We start from the raw sequence: 9875 nt of genomic DNA on the forward strand, positions 1-9875 counted from the left end.
AGGAAATTTTATAGGACAAACAATAGCTTTACTCACATCTGTTGATAATGCTCACGATATTACTGTGACGGTAGAGGGTAAGCAGGCTCTCAAATAAAGGTTTAGCCCGTTTTGGTTACCCCAGATCCGTGTATAAGGGTTCAAGAGACATCGATGACATCCTGGTAATTTGGGATGGTGACAAGGCGTCCTTTGATAGCTTTGTTGATCAGATCAATGATAACCATTTAAATCTCACCTTCACAAGTGAAATAAATAGGGACAAGATCACCTTTTAGATTTAGTTATTTATATTTATTTATTTATTTATTTATTTATAAAATATTTTACCAGGAAGTAGTACATTGAGAGTTACCTCTCGTTTTCAAGTATGTCCTGGGCACAGAGTAAAACAAATAATACATGGTTACAGTTACATAAATGAACAGGGTATACATTATATACAAGACATTGCATGCACAGTTAAAGAAAATATATATTATGAGCGTAAGAAACAGTTACAGACCAGGTTAAAATGTGAGACAGCCTTAGATTTGAAAGAACTTAAACTGGTGGTGGATGTGAGAGTCTCTGGTAGGTTGTTCCAATTTTGGGGTGCACGGTAGGAGAAGGAGGAACGTCCGGATACTTTGTTGAGCCTTGGGACCATGAACAGTCTTTTGGAGTCTGATCTCAGGTGATAGGTGCTGCAAATGGTAGGGGTGAGGAGCTTGTTCAGGTAGCTGGGTAGCTTGCCCATGAAGAATTTAAAGGCAAGACAGGAAAGGTGAACTTTGCGCCTAGACTCTAGTGTTGACCAATCTAGTTCTTTGAGCATTTCGCAGTGATGTGTGTTGTTGTTGCATTGGAGAACAAAACGACAAATTGAATTGTAGAGGGTGTCAAGTTTGCTAAGGTGGGTTTGAGGTGCCGAGCCATATACTATGTCTCCATAGTCAATAATTGGCATTAGCATCTGCTGTGCGATGCGCTTTCTGACCAGGAGACTTAGGGAGGATTTGTTCCTGTAAAGTACCCCTAGTTTGGCGTAGGTCTTGGTTGTCAGGGTATCAATGTGCATCCCGAATGTTAAGTGGGAGTCAAACCATAAGCCCAGGTATTTAAAACTAGTGACAGGGGTTAGGGTGGTGTTAGCGTTGGTTCTAATCAGGAGCTCAGTCACTGGAAGCTTTACAAATTTAGTCTTGGTCCCAAATACCATTGTTACAGTCTTGTCAGTGTTTAAAAACAGTTTGTTTTGGGAAATCCAGTTTTCGAGTCTCAAAAAGTCAGACTGAAGTATGTGTTGAAGGTCAGAGAGGCTATGGCTGTGTGCATATAGGATTGTGTCATCTGCATACATGTGTATTGAGGCTTCCTTACAAGCTGTGGGAAGATCATTAATGAACACTGAGAAGAGTAGGGGCCCCAGAACAGAGCCTTGCGGGACACCACAGGTGATATCCAGGGGGTTGGAGTTAGAGCCTGAGATGGACACATGTTGGGATCTTCCTGATAGGTAGGACTGAAACCAGTTTAAAGCATGCTTCCATATTCCAGAGCTCTGGAGTTTGTTAAGCAGGATAGCATGATCAACTGTGTCAAAAGCCTTTGCAAAATCTAGGAATACTGCACCAGTGAGTTGTCCCCATTCCATTCCACACTGGATTTCATTGCAAACTTTTAGCAGGGTAGTTACGGTGGATTGTTTGGGACGAAACCCAGATTGGAATTGGCTAGGGAAATTTGTCTTGGTATAGAAATCGGTTAATTGGGAGAGGACACATTTTTCCATGACTGGATAGAATTGGGAGAAGGGAGATTGGCCTGTAGTTTGAGACAGTGTTTTTGTCCCCACTTTTGAAGATTGGGACAACTCTGGCAGTTTTCCAGGTCTTAGGGATATGGCCTGCAGACAGGATAGAGTTGACTATGGACGCAATTGGTTTGGCAATGGCTGGGGCACCAAGTCGTAGGAACCTAGATTGTAGTAAGTCGGGTCCACATTGGCTGCTTAGTTTTAGTTTGAGGAGCGCTTGTATAATCTCCTCTTCAGATACTGGGCCAAATTGAAAATTGTGGGCAGTGTTGGGAGGGGGTGGGACTATAGGGGTACTCCCAGGATGAGATTCAGGTTTGTGGTTTGGGCTGCGTTTCGCTAATAAGTTAGTGGCACACCCCACAAAGTAATCATTGAATGCATTTGCAATGTTAGTGGGGTTTGTCAGAGTAATATCCCCTTTAGTGATATTACTTGGTTGTTGATGGTTAGGAGGCTGGAATATATTGTTGATAACCTTCCAGAAGTTAGCTGGGTTTGATGTATTTTGGTGGAGATTGTCAGAGTAATATTGTGTTTTTGCATGCCTTGTTTGCCTTGTGCACATGTTCCGCAGGCATCTGTAGTGATTGAGATCCTTGGTAGTGCCAGTTACTTTGTAGCTTTTCCACAAGGCATCCCTGAACTGGTAGAGTGCTATAAGGTCAGGTGTAACCCATGGAAGGTGGGCCCCCCGTACCCTTATTCTGTGTAGTGGAGCATGGGTATCGCAGAGTTTTAAGAACTCGGATTGGAAATAGTCGAGCGCAGAATCAGGGTCGGGAATTAAATCGATTCTGTGCCATGGGCAGTTGGTAAGGTCATCCAGAACGATATGCTCTTAACCAAAACACATTTAAAAAAAAACGAATGTCAATTCCTACTTGTACCCTACAAGTGGACATGAGAGAAAGTGCGTTGAGAACATTCCGTTTAGCCAATTTCTCTGTATTAGACGGAATTGTGTAGACATTAACACCTATAAAGAACAGTCACAAGTCTTTATTGTGTTTATAAGCGTTTTAGGTTATCAAGAACAGATAATTATTGATTCTTATCAAAGGGCTCTAAAGAAAAATAGAAAACTACTACTCAAAAACAAACAAAAAAATGCTATATATAAACAGAGCAATCGCCATGGTAACCATGTCAATAGTGATATTGTAGTTGAGCCCAATACCCCTGAAAATATGATCGTATCACAACGCGAGACGCCATATTTCGTTACCCAGTTTAATAAATCACATAATGCCATTAGGAAGATTCTGTCACAACACTGGCACATCCTGCATATGGATCCTGTTCTTAAAAGTTTCCTTAAAAAAAACCACCTATTGTTTAAAAAAAATCTCAAACGTTAAAAACCATTCTTGCCCCAAGCCTACTAAAGGGCACTAAGAAACCCATTAAAAAAGATTTGAGGGATACATTAGGGTTGGTGGGAAGCTATAGATGTGCCAGGTGTAAGATCTGCCCAAAGATGTTAACACATAAAACCTTTACATCACGTTACCGGGCTGGAGTAGCAAATCTCAAACTATATTGATTGCCTGTCCACGTATGTAGTGTACATATTGCAGTGTACCTGCAGTCTACAATACGTGGGCGGCACCTTAAGTTACGAATTATGGAACATTTATGTAATATCAATAACATTCCCAAATTTGAAGAAGCCTCTAAACCATTTACTCACCTACTTGCTCATTTAAAAAATGTACATGAATGTAGCACAGTAGGAATACAGTATATGGGAATAGAGAAAATTATGGATAACATCAGAGCAGGAGAGCGTGACCTCCATATTGCTAAGAGAGAGAGCAATTTTGGATTTATACGTTACAATCCAAATACCCGGTAGGTCTTAATGATTATATTGAGCTCACCCCTTTTTTGAGATAGGTGTTTATTGGTTAATATCATTTATGCTCCAAGTTCCCTTTTCCTTTTCTCCCCGCCCCCCATCCCCCCCATTTTCTGTTTTTCCCCTTTTCTCTTTATCTTCTCCTTTCCTCCCTCCGTTCCCCCTTTTCTTTTCTCTCTTCCTTTTTTCCCCTTTTCTTCCTCTTTTTTCTTCTCTCTTCATCTTCTTTCTTCCTCTTTTTCTCTCTTTCCTATTTCATTTCAGTGTATTAATTTAATATAGACTGCAGTTTGTGTGTGTTGGTTGTGATTGAGTGTGTGTTGTGTTTGTGTGTGTGTGTGCTGTGCCTGTTGGTTGTCTGTCTGTGTGTGTGTTGTGATTGAGTGTGTGGGTGTTGTGATTGAGTGTTGTGTGAGTTGGTTGTGTGTGTTGTGACTGTGTGTGTTGTGATTGAGTGTGTGCTGTGTTGGTTGTGATTTGAGTGGGTGTTGTGTGTGTGTGTGTGCTGTGCCTGTTGGTTGTCTGTCTGTGTGTGTGTTGTGATTGTGTGTGTGTTGGTTGTGTGTGTTGTGATTGTGTGGGTGTTGTGATTGAATGCAGCGGTGCACAAACTGAGGGGGGGACACCCCGGGCGCAAGATTATTTAGGTGGGGCGCATGCGGCAAAACCTGGGTGCGCAGGCAAAAAAGATGTGCGTGCGCGGGCGGCCAAACAGAATAGTGCAGGTGGCGGCCACGTGATTCGGAGTTACGGGGGAGGAGCACGCTCCAGCGCTGTGATGTCAAATGTCTCTCCTTCCGGTGTCTGCTCTACAATAGCGCTGTGTTCCTGCTCTCCTCCGCTGGCAACCTGCTTCGCTGCGATCCTCTGCAAGTGAAAGGGTAGGCTGCCACTATATCAATCATAGTAGAACACAGAGAGAGATGGGGGAGCAAGGTGTGAGGGAAGGTAGTTTAAAAGTGTATTTCCTTCCGCTGAAGGTCAAATGTGATGTAGAACACCTCTATTTAACCTTCAGTCTATGAAGTAAGTTTCTAGGGTGATGAGCGTACATAAGATAAATGTATAAGTAAAAAGATAACTCACACAGCCTTGTGTGAGTTCTATCACATCAAGGTTTCTTTAACTGCTCGGTCTTCCTTTGAGATGCAGATCCTTCTTCTTGCCTTCGCTCCTCGCTGTCTTTCAGATGTTCTCCGTTGGATGCGTGGCTCGTTCACATTCGTTTTTCTCAAAGAAATGAAAATGCAGTTAGATATGCACACATACAAACTAGCTGCAATGCAGGGGGAGACTGTGAGATAGTATATTATCCCACGTTAGTGATAATATCTCACTCACACGGCCTAATGTGAGTGTTTTCCTGTAGCAGTGTCTTGTTGTCCCTCTGATCAGGGATTGTAGATAGGAACAGGAGATACGTCTAAGGGTCACCTGATAATTTAGGTGAGGGGAGGGATTCGGAAGGGTAAATTCAGCCAAATACTCACACGGGCCAGTGTGAGTACACACTTGTAAAAGTTTCTTTTGGGCTCCTGAATCCTGTGGTGGAAACCATCTGTGTGCTGGTGTGGGGGATATATAGAGACTATGGGACAATGAAGTTTACTTAAAGTGTACTTTAATGGAAAAAATGCAGTAAAACAAAAACAATAAAATACAATGGAAAGGCTAAAAACAAAGAAGCAACTGGTTGCTTCTAAAGGAACAGCAAGGGGAGTCAATGGGTAGTATGTGGTGAAAAGTCCCTGGTCTCCGCGTCCGGATTGGGGGATGCCACATCACCTCTGTCTCCTCTGTAATGGCTGCAGACTGTCCTGGATGCAGAGCAACACGTTTCACCCTATACAGGGCTTCCTCAGGCTCAAAGTGTGTTCAATGGCTGAGTGCTGGCCGTCATATGTGTCCTCCGACCAATCACTCTGTCCTCCTGGTGCTTGAAAACCTGTCATGGAACAGGAATACCCCTGTCTGCACTTCTGTTTCACCCCCCCTTTCCTCGCAGCCCTGCTTGCCAGCTTATTAGTGCCAGCTGTATGTGTTTGGCTCTGTACATAAACACAGTGCTTGTGTGATAATACAGTGCCATTTCCCCTCTCCCAGCAGCTTGCTGTATTAAAGATGCAACATTATTGCTACATGTTGTAGCTCCCCCAGACACTCCTGTGAGTTGCCATAGCAGCCCCAGCTTTTCTCTCAAATGGGCTAGTCTGCTTTCTCCCCCTCTGCTCTGCCCACAGATGGTCTGTCCCCAGACTATCTTACTACCCAGCATACATTGCCATTTCCTTTCCACCACACCACTGGACGAGTGAGTACCTTGCTGTAACCCCTGTAATGGTGCTGCAGGATTATCTTTTCACCTCCCTTTACTACTAAGCACACACAGAGATATTTAGACCTACACCTCTACACAAGAGACTGTTTTTACCTGCTTTCTCCAAAATAGAGTAAGAAAAGAAACAGACCTTGTCGTGCTTGGAAAAGAGGGCCGAGTTGACACTATCTGAGCTAAGTCATCACCACGTGACCCTCTGGCTTCCAGAATAAAACCTCATCTTAGCGTGACAGAGCGCCGCCATCATGATGTGTGCACGCGCATCCTGTGGGGAGTTCCTTATGCCTCACTTGTGGTGTATTCGAGTGACGCCCTCGGCCCGTGGTTCGTCAGGTAAGTCACGCATGCGCATTTGCGCTGGTGTCCTAGCGGCAGACTAATCCCTCTGTTTCCCTGGTGTTTGAAAATGTAACGGAGCGTCGCCATCCTAGTAGATGCGCGCGCATCATGTGGGGAGTTCCTTATGCCTCACTTGTAGTGTCTGCAAGTGGCTCCCTCCCTGTTCTCGGCTTATATTTCTTCAGAATTTTCGCGCATGCTCATTGCGCTGGTATCCTAACTGCTAGCTTTGAATACCCCATAGTCTATAATGCATTCGATGTAGATGTTGTCCTTCATGTATTAATAAATGAAAAAGTTAGTAATATGTGTGGACATAAATATGGTGGGAATATAAGCTTATGGTGTCTGTTGATAATAAAATTATCCTGTATAATGTCGATAGTTACTTGGTAGTGTGACCTAGCAAAGTATAATTCTGATGTCTCAAAGTACAATAGAATGTAATAGAGGAGGAATGATATTCATTAATCTGTTACCAGTGTATAATGTCTAATGGCTTATATAATTAAGAAGTGTGCAATGGTGATGTTAAAAAGATAAAATTACGCTTGATGCAAAAGTCTATTAAAAGAAAATATATTGAACAAGTTTTTCCAACATGTTTCCCATTCGTAAAGTCCATGAGATTGAAATGAGCACTTTGGGTCTCAAATGGTGTTTCTATAAAGAAGAACAGATACAACTTCGATGAGTACATTGAAATAGGATCTATGAATTCATAGTTCAATTATTGTTTGATAGTCCCTAAATGGTAAATAGAAATAAATGATAAACGGATAAAATAAGTAAAATGAGTATTCCCATATATTAAAAAGAGGTGCGAAAAGGCTACATAAAAGGCTACATAAAAGCCCCCAGGTCTATGTCTATATTGAGACCCCTGGGGGTTAGAGTCTTTAATTTATAAATCCAGTATGTTTCTCTTTGGCATAGCCTACGTAGCCTATCCCCACCTCTCCAATGGTTATCTACCTTTTCTATACCTTTATAAGACAAGACTCCTGGGTTGCCTTCGTGAAACAGGCTAAAATGTTTTGAGACGCTATGTGTCATGATCTGTTTCCTTATATTTCCCATGAGTTCCAGCACGCGGACCCTCAAAGGTCTTGAGGTACGGCCCACGTACTGGAGTCCACATGGGCATGGCAACAAGTATACGATAAAATCTGTGCGACAATTGAGAGTCTGTTTAATTTTGAAAGTCTCTTTTGTGACATTGGAGGTGAACTCTGTCTTTCCCCCCTTTGCTACCTGTTTGCATGCTTTACAATTGAAGCACCCAAAGAAGCCTATTGGTGGAGGCAGCCAACTCTGAATTCTAGGAGCTTCCTCTTTTTTGAAAACACCAGGAGCCAGTTTAGATTTTATGCATGATGCTTTCCTGAAAATCACTCTCGGAGCATTAGGGATGTGATCCTTAAGAACTGGATCTTTCTGTACTACATGCCAGTGGCGTCTAATGATTTGTTGTATCCTTGTGGCATCTGTGTTGTAGGTAGTAATAAAAGGGGTTTTAAAATCTGTATTTCTATCCTTCACTTTTGTAATTAACAGGTCACAGCGAGGTAGTGAATTGGTTTTGTCCACGGCTGATTCTATTAATTCCGGTTTGTAGCCTCTGTCTAAGAACCTCTCTTTTAATATGTGTGCTTGGTCTCTAAATACACTATCATCTGTGCAGTTCCTTTTCACTCTCCGTAATTGACCATACGGTATGTTGTGGAACCACTTTGGATGGTGGCAGCTTGAGGACATTAAAAAATTATTGGCATCCGTCGGTTTAAAAAATGTTTTGGTTTTAATTTCTGTGTTATCAATATAAATTGTCAGATCCAAAAAGTTAATGTTCACTCGACTATGTTCAGATGTGAACTCTAAATTCACATTGTTATTATTAATGTGTTTAATAAAATGTATCAATTCAGTCTCTTCCCGTTTCCAAATTAAAAGTACGTCATCTATATACCTGTGCCAGGAGACCAGGTTTGCGCTGAAGGGATGAACAGACCAAATATTGGTTTCTTCCCAGTCTGCCAAGAAAATATTTGCATAGCTGGGCGCAAACCTGGTCCCCATTGCGGTTCCGCACATCTGAAGGTAAAAAACACCATTAAACCAAATGGCATTGTGTGTTAAAATAAAATCGATACTGTCGATTATAACATTTTGTTGTTCGTCTAAAATCGATGTGTCCCTATGGGAAAGAGAGGAAGAAGTATGCTTAAAATGAGTTTTAACCCCAGCACAAAATTCTGTTTTAAAGAAAGGGCTCAATTTTGCTCCTACAATAGGACCTAATAGCTTTGAGCTATTTCTAGATGCCAACAAGTATTTACGGAAACTGGCATTAAAAAGATTTTTTCTACTAAAAAATAGTATTCCTCAATCCAATGAGAGAGGTATGACTAACCAGTCCACTATTATAGGAGCTGAGAGTGAGACGGGCCCTCATTTTAAGCATACTTCTTTAAAGAAGAAATCTACTTTTTACCCAAGTTTTAGTAAAGGTCCATATCTCGACACTTTTTATAATATAGTCCTAAAAAGTTTTGGAAAATTGCAATATGATAATAAGCCTTTTCATAATAATCTAAGTCCTGCAGAGCACACAGCGTTTAAACAATTAATGGATGACGATAGGATTATCATAAAACAAGCTGATAAGGGGGGAGGCGTAGTTTTAATGGATAGGAGTTATTATATTAAAGAAGCAGCTAGAATTTTAAATGACACCATAACCTATGAGAAACTTACAAGATGTTTTTAGATGCTTTAAATGTACATTTATTAAAAGGTTAACAGAAGGATATTTTAAATGAAAAAGAATTTCTATATCTTAGCGTTACAAAACCAATTATACCGGTATTTTATTTTCTCAGAAAAAATTCACAAAAATTTACAAGAACCACCCGGGAGACCAATTATCTCAGGGATTGGGTCCATAACAGAGAATCTGTCAGAATATATTGACGTTTTTTTAATCAAATACATCACGAAGATCCGATCTTATCTAAGAGATACTATGCAGGTATTAGAAATCCTTAATAAAACAATATGGGTAAAAGGATGCTTTTTAGTGACAACCGATGTCACTTCGGTTAAATCACAATCAAGGTGTAGATGCTATACGGAGAACCTTGATGGAAGACCCAGATTTGATGCTGGATCAAGTTAATTTTATAGTAGATAGCATAGTTTTTATCCTGGAACACAATTATTTTTCTTTTAAAGATACTTTTTATGTACAAAAGTGTGGGACTACCAAGGGGACCAGGTTCGCACCAAGTTATGCCAACTTGTTCATGGGTGTCTGGGAACTAGATTACATCTGGTCCCGGAACCCATTTGGTGCGAATCTGGTCCTCTGGCATAGGTATATTGATGATATTTTTTTCATTTGGCGAGGGGATGAGACATCCCTAAATTGTTTTGTATAATACCTAGATGTAAACCCCTTTAATCTCCGCTTTACTAGTAAGTCCAGTCCAGGTTGAGTTTTTAGACTTATTTATTTTTATTGAGAACGATCAGCTGAA

The sequence above is a fragment of the Ascaphus truei genome, chromosome 5, assembly GCF_040206685.1.
Source record: "Ascaphus truei isolate aAscTru1 chromosome 5, aAscTru1.hap1, whole genome shotgun sequence".
In the NCBI taxonomy this organism is placed as follows: domain Eukaryota; kingdom Metazoa; phylum Chordata; class Amphibia; order Anura; family Ascaphidae; genus Ascaphus; species Ascaphus truei.